Source organism: Leuciscus leuciscus (assembly GCF_965113295.1).
Source record: "Leuciscus leuciscus genome assembly, contig: HAP1_SCAFFOLD_956, whole genome shotgun sequence".
Classification (NCBI taxonomy): Eukaryota; Metazoa; Chordata; class Actinopteri; order Cypriniformes; family Leuciscidae; genus Leuciscus; species Leuciscus leuciscus.
The window spans coordinates 1-8,334 of record NW_028117784.1 but is presented as its reverse complement, the minus strand read 5'-3'; the positions used below and the strand labels follow the sequence as shown (position 1 = coordinate 8,334).

General features: G+C 42.2%; 1 long non-coding RNA gene across 1 annotated transcript; it reads left to right on the top strand.

Annotated features, from left to right (window-relative positions):
* Positions 1-6,201: 6,201 nt before the first annotated feature.
* Positions 6,202-8,300, top strand: LOC309492092. Its single transcript, XR_014203432.1, has 3 exons — positions 6,202-6,859; positions 6,956-7,161; positions 8,183-8,300. It is a non-coding gene; the product is annotated as an uncharacterized lncRNA (long non-coding RNA).
* Positions 8,301-8,334: the final 34 nt, after the last annotated feature.

Below are 8,334 nucleotides of genomic sequence, written 5' to 3'. Positions count from 1 at the left end.
GAATAGAACTGGACTCGGTGGCTATGACGGCCAGATTGTCAGAGCAGCGCGCGCGCCGCATTCGACATCTCGCCGCGTCTTTCCAGACGGGCAGTCAGGTTCCGCTGAGGACATTCCAGCGAGTCCTGGGGCATATGGCCTCAGCTGCAGCAGTGCTCCAGCTGGGCTTACTGCGCATGCGCCCGCTTCAACGCTGGCTGAAAGCGCGAGTGCCTCACCGAGCCTGGACGGCCGGCCGCTTACGAGTCAGAGTGGATCATGGCTGTGTTTCAGCCCTGCAGCCCTGGCTAGCAGCCGAATGGTATCGCACGGGAGTGACGATGGGAGTTGTCTCGCACCGGAAAGTTGTCTCGACAGATGCGTCCAACCTAGGTTGGGGAGCGCTATTAGAGGGCAGACCGGTCTATGGCCCTTGGTCAGACCAGGAGAGTCACCTTCATATAAACTGTCTAGAGATGCTGGCGGTCGAGAAAGCGCTCAAGCACTTCCTCCCATACCTACAGGGCCACCATGTACTAGTCCGCACGGACAACATGTCAGTGGTAGCCTATGTGAACCGTCAGGGCGGTGTCAGATCCAAAACACTCTGCGCCCTGGCGGAACGCCTCCTTGTGTGGGCTCAGCACTCACTGCGCTCGCTGAGAGCCGCGCATGTGCCGGGTCTCCTGAACGAGGGTCCAGACAGACTGTCCAGGGACAATGTTCCCCTGGGGGAGTGGTCTTTGCATCCCCAAACAGTCCAGTCGCTGTGGCGCCGTTTCGGCAGAGCGGAAGTCGACCTCTTTGCGTCAAAAGACAACGCGCACTGCCCACGGTTCTTTTCCAAGAGCGAGGACGCGCTGGCCCAAACCTGGCCCAGCGGCCCGCTTTACGCTTTTCCCCCTGTCTCTCTGCTGCCACAAGTCATCGGGAGAATCAGGGAAGCGCGCCACACGGTGCTCCTCATAGCCCCGTATTGGGAGAATCAGACGTGGTTCCCAGATCTAATACGGCTGGCGGACACACCCCCCTGGCCGATACCGGTGAGAAGAGACCTTCTCTCTCAAGCCCGCGGCTCGATCTGGCATCCTCATCCAGAGCGCTGGTCTCTGCATGTATGGATAGTCAACGGATACCCGTTGACTTGCCAATAGGGGTTGTGAACACGATCACACAGTCTAGAGCTCCCTCTACGAGACGGCTCTACACATCTAAATGGTCTGTGTTTAATAAATGGTGCACCGCCCAAGGGCTGGATCCACAAACATGTGAGGTGTCGCGTGTGCTTTGTTTCCTCCAAGAGCTGTTGGACATGGGCAGGTCCCCCTCCACGCTCAAAGTATATGTTGCGGCCATATCAGCTTTTTCCGACTCGGCGCTGGGCCGCGCATTAGGGAGGAATGAGTTCATTATCCGCTTCCTTAGAGGAGCTAGGAGGATGAACCCCCCGCGACCCCCCTCGGTTCCTATTTGGGATCTTTCCCTGGTCTTAGAGGCCATGAAAGCGCATCCCTTTGAACCCATGGAAACTGTGGATATGAAATACCTCACGCTCAAAACCGTTTTTCTGATAGCCCTGTCTTCAGTCAAACGTGTGGGTGACCTGCATGCGTTATCAGTTAACGCGGCATGTCTCGAGTTCGGACCTAATGACTCTAAAGTCATTCTCAAACCGAGACACGGTTATGTCCCCAAAGTGTTGGGCACACCCTTCAGAGCACAGGTCATTTCTCTCTCAGCTTTGCCGGCTACCGGCAGCGAAGTTGACAGTAATCTCCTTTGCCCTGTCAGAGCGCTGAGAAATTACATTACGCGCTCCGCCGCCATGAGGCGCTCGGAGCAGCTTTTCGTTTCGTTTGGTGGGCGCACCAAGGGTCTCGCCGCCTCGAAACACACTCTGTCCAGATGGATAGTGGACGCTATTGCAGCTGCTTATGCGTCTAAAGACCTGCAATGCCCTTTGGGCATCAGAGCCCACTCTACTAGAGGCATGGCCTCGTCATGGGCTTGGACTAGCGGAATTTCTATTCATGACATTTGTACGGCGGCGGGCTGGGCCTCCCCGTCTACATTTGTTAGATTTTACAATCTAGAAGTTCCCGCCCTGCAGGCTAAACTTTTATCAGTCTAAATCTCGCGTAGGCCGGCCCACTTCTGTGCGCGGGCTACTGCTGTTTGATTTAGCCCTCCTGGTTGAGCTGTACAATATAAGGGTTGGTTAGTCAGACCGGCCGCGCCGTTCTGTTCCCCCTACTATGTGCTTATGTACTTGCGCTAGCCATATCATTGGCCGCCTGGCTCACACTCTCGTGTTCCCCGGGCTTCCCTGGGACTCATTCAGTGGATGCCGGGCGCGCACGGCGTTGACAAGGGAGTTCCCGTAGCGTAAGCTAAACTTACGCAATACGAGAGAACCTCTCGTAAGAGAACGTACTCGGTTACCTAACGTAACCTCTGTTCTCTCTAGAGAGGGAACGAGTATTGCGTAACCCGCCGTGCTCGCGCCACGAGCTCACTCGCTTCTGCGACAAAAACCAGTGAAAGCAGCCTCTCAGCCCGTATTTATACCCTCTGCCACGCCCCGCCTCGGGCCGTGACGCGTAGGCGCGCTGCTCGCGCTCATTGGGCGTGATGTCACGCCAAGGGCTCAGTGATAGGCTGCTGCAGTTGCCGCAGAGCAGCCTATGAGCACGCTAGATTGCCTGCTCTAGGTCAGCTTGCTGCCGCACTGCGTTGACAAGATATAAAAATTAAGGATAATTTTTTGCTTCATATCTCGAGAAAAGATGACTTTACCCGTAGCGTAAGCTAAACTTACGCAATACTCGTTCCCTCTCTAGAGAGAACAGAGGTTACGTTAGGTAACCGAGTACGTTTTAGTTCCAGCTGTTTTAGTTGAGGTCTGCCTTTTTCGACTGTTTTCCTCTCTTTCTGCTACTGTTTTTACAGTGCTGCCAACTCTCACGCATTCACCGTGAGACACGCAATTTTCATACTCTCTCACGCCACACATCCATTTTCTCACGCACAGAAAAATCGCGAAGCAAAGAGGACACGGAGACCGACAGACTAGACAGAGCAGGTTACTTATGATATACAAAAATCTCAGCTCAGATTCTGTCAATTTTATTACGAAATTCAAACAATAAATACCGTTTTGGCGCTTGTAAATGCTACGTGACAGATAGTAATAGCTAATAGTAAAAAAACATGAATGAACACTGAAAGATACAGTACAACTTACCGAAATGTATATTCCTCATACATAATATCGATCAATCAGTGTTTTTCATCAGCGTGAAGAGGTCAATAACATAGCAGAACAATTGTCACACAATTCTTACCTCAGAAAGCAATTAAAGAACATATATAGGCTTAGCATAGGCAAGAAAAAAATAGATTAGCTAAATATGTTCTATATTACTATTTATATTTTTACTTATATCATAAAGTTATTATAATAATAAAAAAATGCATTATATTTAATTTGAGTTATTTTTAACCTAAATAATAGCCTACTACCACCCCCCCCCCCCCCCCCCCCCCCCCCCCCACCCCACCCATGTTACAGCATTAGGTGAGTCGTTTTTTTCTTGAGGAAAAATAACGCCTATCTTGTGTAGCCTACCTAATATTTATCCAAATAAGTCAATATTAAATCAAATCAATATTGAATTGAATTGAATAATAAAAAAGCGTAGCTTACCAGAAATTGTATCATGTAAACATTGTAACATGTTGTCACTAAACCTAATAAAATTCAGTTTAGTTACTAAAATGTTAGTGACAATGTTAGTAAAATGTTTTTTTTATAAAACATTTTATAAAACATTATGTGTTGTTTTCTTTTGAACTGTTACAGTGCTAAAACTTTAACTCTGTGTTACTCAGCTTTTTTGTAATTTAATCTGAAAGAAATGTTGAATGAAACACTATGTTTTGACCAAACCATTTGAATTATTACAGTGGGGGGAATTTTTTATTTATTAATTTATTATTATTTGAAAGAGATTGTGAATAAAACTACTGTATATTGTAATGGCCAAACTACTTATTAAAAGAAAATAATTGACATCGTTTCTGCTTCTGGGAATTTAAAATTGCTCATTATTAAAAATTGTTTTTATTTGATAAACTTGTTAGTTTTATGAAAACACAAAAAATAATAAACACTGGCTCTCAAATTTAACTTAATGGATATATACAGGGATGACAAAAAACTAAATTAATCAAAATGTGCTTTATTACTACATTTGTTTACAAGTAACTTTATTCAAGTTAAAAAAAATAATAAAATCAATAGGATTTACGTAATATACTGTAGAATTTAGCTCTTTTTTTTGGTCACTGGCGGCCACCCCGTTTGGAGGCAGTGCCCCAGCATGGCCCCCCCACTGAAAATGCTCTAGACACGCCCCTGCATTGGTGTAACATTACGAAACTCAGAATGTGCCCTCAGCACCATGCCCTGAAGTTACTCAAAAGATTTTGAGAGGGCGCCACCTTTTGGTCAAAAGTTATAATAAAATGTCCAAAGATGCTAATAACTTTTGAATAAATCTGCCTATTGTAATGAAACCTATTCCTTGGGTCACGCCGAGAACATAGATACAAAGTTTTCCGTATTTGGCCGAACTTCCTGTCCGCCATCTTGATTTACATTTAATATCTACTTTTTCAAACTCCTAGACCGTTTGTCCAATTTTCACCAAAATAGAATCGTATCATATCCAGACTGTGCCAACTAAAAGTTATGGATTTCAGGTTAATCGACGAAACCGTTTTCGTATACCGCAGCAGCAAAGTTGAGGCATGATGCCAAAAGGACTATTCAGGCTTTATCTCTGCAATGCCTTGAGATATTGACATAGTGTCATTGTCACTTCACTCTGACCACAACGCATCAATTTTGTAACTGCGCCACCTATTGGTCGAAAGTGATTATCCATTAAATCATATATTTTTAGTTAATGTATATGATTTTTCAGCCATTTTGCCAAAATTCAGCTTTAAATGTCTTTAATTGCTGTTCGCTGCAGTTAGTTAGACACTCCCAGCCATATTGGCATGTTTTATTGTCGTCTTTGCGCTTGGTGCCAATAATGGCTGCTTGCAGCTATATTTATTATTATTATTATTATTACCCCTTACAGCAGGGATGAGCAACGTCGGTCCTGGAGTGCCTCTGTCCTGCAGAGTTTAGCTCCAACCCTTATCAAACACACCTGAACAAGCTAATCAATGTTTTCAGGATTACTAAGGCTGCATTTACACTGGCACAAAAATTCGGTCAGATTTTGTGCTGCAAAATATCCATGACAGCTGTTATCTTGTCCGTGTTGGCTAATAATTATGGCCACTGGATATGAATTAATCTGTGCGGATCAGATCACTGTAAACGCAAGTCTAACTTAAAGACCAACATTTTAAAGGAATAGTTTGTCCACAAATTCTATAATTATTTACTCATGCTCATGTCTTTCCAACTTGTTAGCTATTATAATATAATAATACTAAAATAGAATATTGTTATTCACTTATAATCATTTTGTGTTCAATGGAAAAAACATCAAGATACAGGTTTGGAATGACTTACAGTAAGTGTGAGTAAATAATGACTCGCATTGTCATTTTTGTGTGTGTGTTATTCCTTTTAAACCTCTAGAAGTGTTCAACACACTAGATCAGGTTTCTTCAAATCCAGCCTTGGAGGGCCACTGTCCTGCAGTTTAGTTCAGACTCTGATCAAACTCACCTATCTCAGAGCCCATCTACGGAGAGCCTGCCCACTCCCTATTAAGTCCTATTGTACCGAATTTTGGTTGTAGTTCCACCAGAGTTCCACTGGGGGCGATCGTCCATGAGTGCAAAATGAATGGGAGTCTATGGGGCTAGACGGCTAAATTTGTCTCTTTCACCTGATTGCCATTGAGAAATCTCAGATTTGATTGTAGGTTTTGCAAGTTCAACATGGGTTATAGGTCGAAAGTTGATCAGATGTTGTTGCCCATAACACGCTAGCATTCTGCTAATGAACGCTGATTGGTCAGTGAAGGACTGATTACGACCAGAGATACCGCTTGATGGCATCGTGGCATCCGAAGCGGGACCAGAAACAAACAAAACAAAAACTCGTCTAGCACGTGTATTTACCTGTGTCATCTGTGTTGTGTATTTACCTGTGTCAGCTGTGTTGTCGATGCCTCGAGAGAAAAGAAAGTGCAGAGCGCGAAAGCACCAAAGTGACTGAAGGTTTGCCATAAAGCAGTATCTCTGGTCGTACGATGTGTATGACATTGACATTTTAAAAGACTTTTTAAAGCAAATAAGTGACTCTAAAAAATCGAACACCCAGCAAGGTGTAATTTCTTTGCATCTCTTTTCGAATACAACATTCAAATTACTAGACAAAAAATTATATCCTGAGAAAAGTGGATTATGAGGGGTATAGCTCCATAGACCTCCATTCATTCTGCACTCGTCCTGTGAGCGCCCTCATATGGAACCAGAGTGGAACTGCAACCAGTTCAGAAGCCGGAAGTGTACTGAGAGTGGAAGTTCTCCCCTTATTAGACATTCTCTGCCTATCTGCAATTTTCTAGTATCTCTGAAGACCTTGATTATCTTGTTCAGGTGTGTTTGATTAGGGTTGGAACTAAACTCTATACGACAGGGGCCCTCAAGGACCGGATTTTAGGAACCCTGCACTAGACCATAAAAATGTAAACTTCTGACCTTTATTTTCTATTTTCCAGGAAAGAACTAAAGTGGTATATCATATTAGTGTACCTATGGAGAAACTAAACAGTGACAGACCTGAAGAGAACATTATTGAAAGATTATGGGCCTTCCTTACAGTAAAGCAGCTTCTGGAGAAAGAGTAAATATACATACTTCTCATTGATTCTACTGTAGGCCTATATGTATGAATCATAGTATTTCTGAATCTTCATTTGTGGATTTTTCTGTATGTCAGATTGCTTCTAAATGGCCTGGAAAAAGACAATGCAAAGAAAGAAGCCCTTGAACTTTCTCTGAAGTACAGATTTGTCACACCGCTTACATCAATGGTGGTCACCAAGCCCCAGGGTGAGAAAATGCAGGTTGCCCACAAACCCAAAGAGGGAGAGAAACCAAATACAAGTCCGGTCCTAATGGCACCCGCACCAACACGAAAACCAGGTGAAAAGAAAATATATTTAAATTATGCTTTTTTTGGACATACTTAATATATTTAAATTATACTATACTAAAATTAATTATTTTGAAACAACATTAAGTAGCCTATATTAAGTGTATTTCAAGATGTACTTAAGATAAATGTTAAGCTATTTACAATTTTAATATTAAATTGTGTTAAAATGGTACCACTTCAAGTACATTTAGTGCAATTTAAGTGTATTTCTTAATATACTTTCATATTTCTTAAACTACAGTTAGAATATATTTGAAGCTTCATTTTAACGTGCTTCAAGAACATTTAAATGTATTAGCATTACACTACTAGTTTATTATAAAGCTGTTTTTTTAGTATTCAAAATGGTATTTTATAAGTGCAAAAATAATTAAATATGAATGTTAAGAGTAGACATACATACACTTTGAAATAAAAAAAACTTTAATATACCCTCTTGTTGTGTACATTGCAAAATAAATACCTAGAGTACATTGAAAAAGTACAGCAGCATATATAATCTCTTGACCAAAATACATTATAATAAATGAAATTGTAACGCAGCACCAGACTCAGTAGGATCCATTTGCAGCTTTATTAAGAATAGTCGTACAGGAAGCAACCAGCAACCAGGGAATATACAGCATCTTGATATGTTTATATATAGGGCTATACAGCCATTGAGTGGTTACACAATGGCATTAGAGGTGATAAATGCTGCATCATTTAGAGATGCTCTTAAAATACATGTTTAAGGGAGAAAAATATTATTGTAACTCATTTTAGTAGAATAATAATAGTAATTCTGTAATCCTCCGAATCAGTAGACAGGTGAAATTATGCATGCAGTAGTTCAGATAAATTTTTCTTCCTGAACGCACCAGTTCGAAATTCAGTATGGACTCATATAGTCAGCCTAATGGTGCACAGGCTATTAAGCAATCATGATCTATTTGTTTGCGATTCTTTATGGCATCATATTACCTTCATAAAAAAGACTTATTTCAAAAACATTTGAAAATTTCACAGACCTGGTCGTCGATCCTTCTGGCAGTTTTCTTACCGCACATGGCAGTGATGTCTTTGTTGACGATATTTCCTATCTAATGGAATCAGGTATTGTATATAACTTCCCTTTTTATTGCCGTTATTAAAGTAATTAATTACAAATACTTTCATTA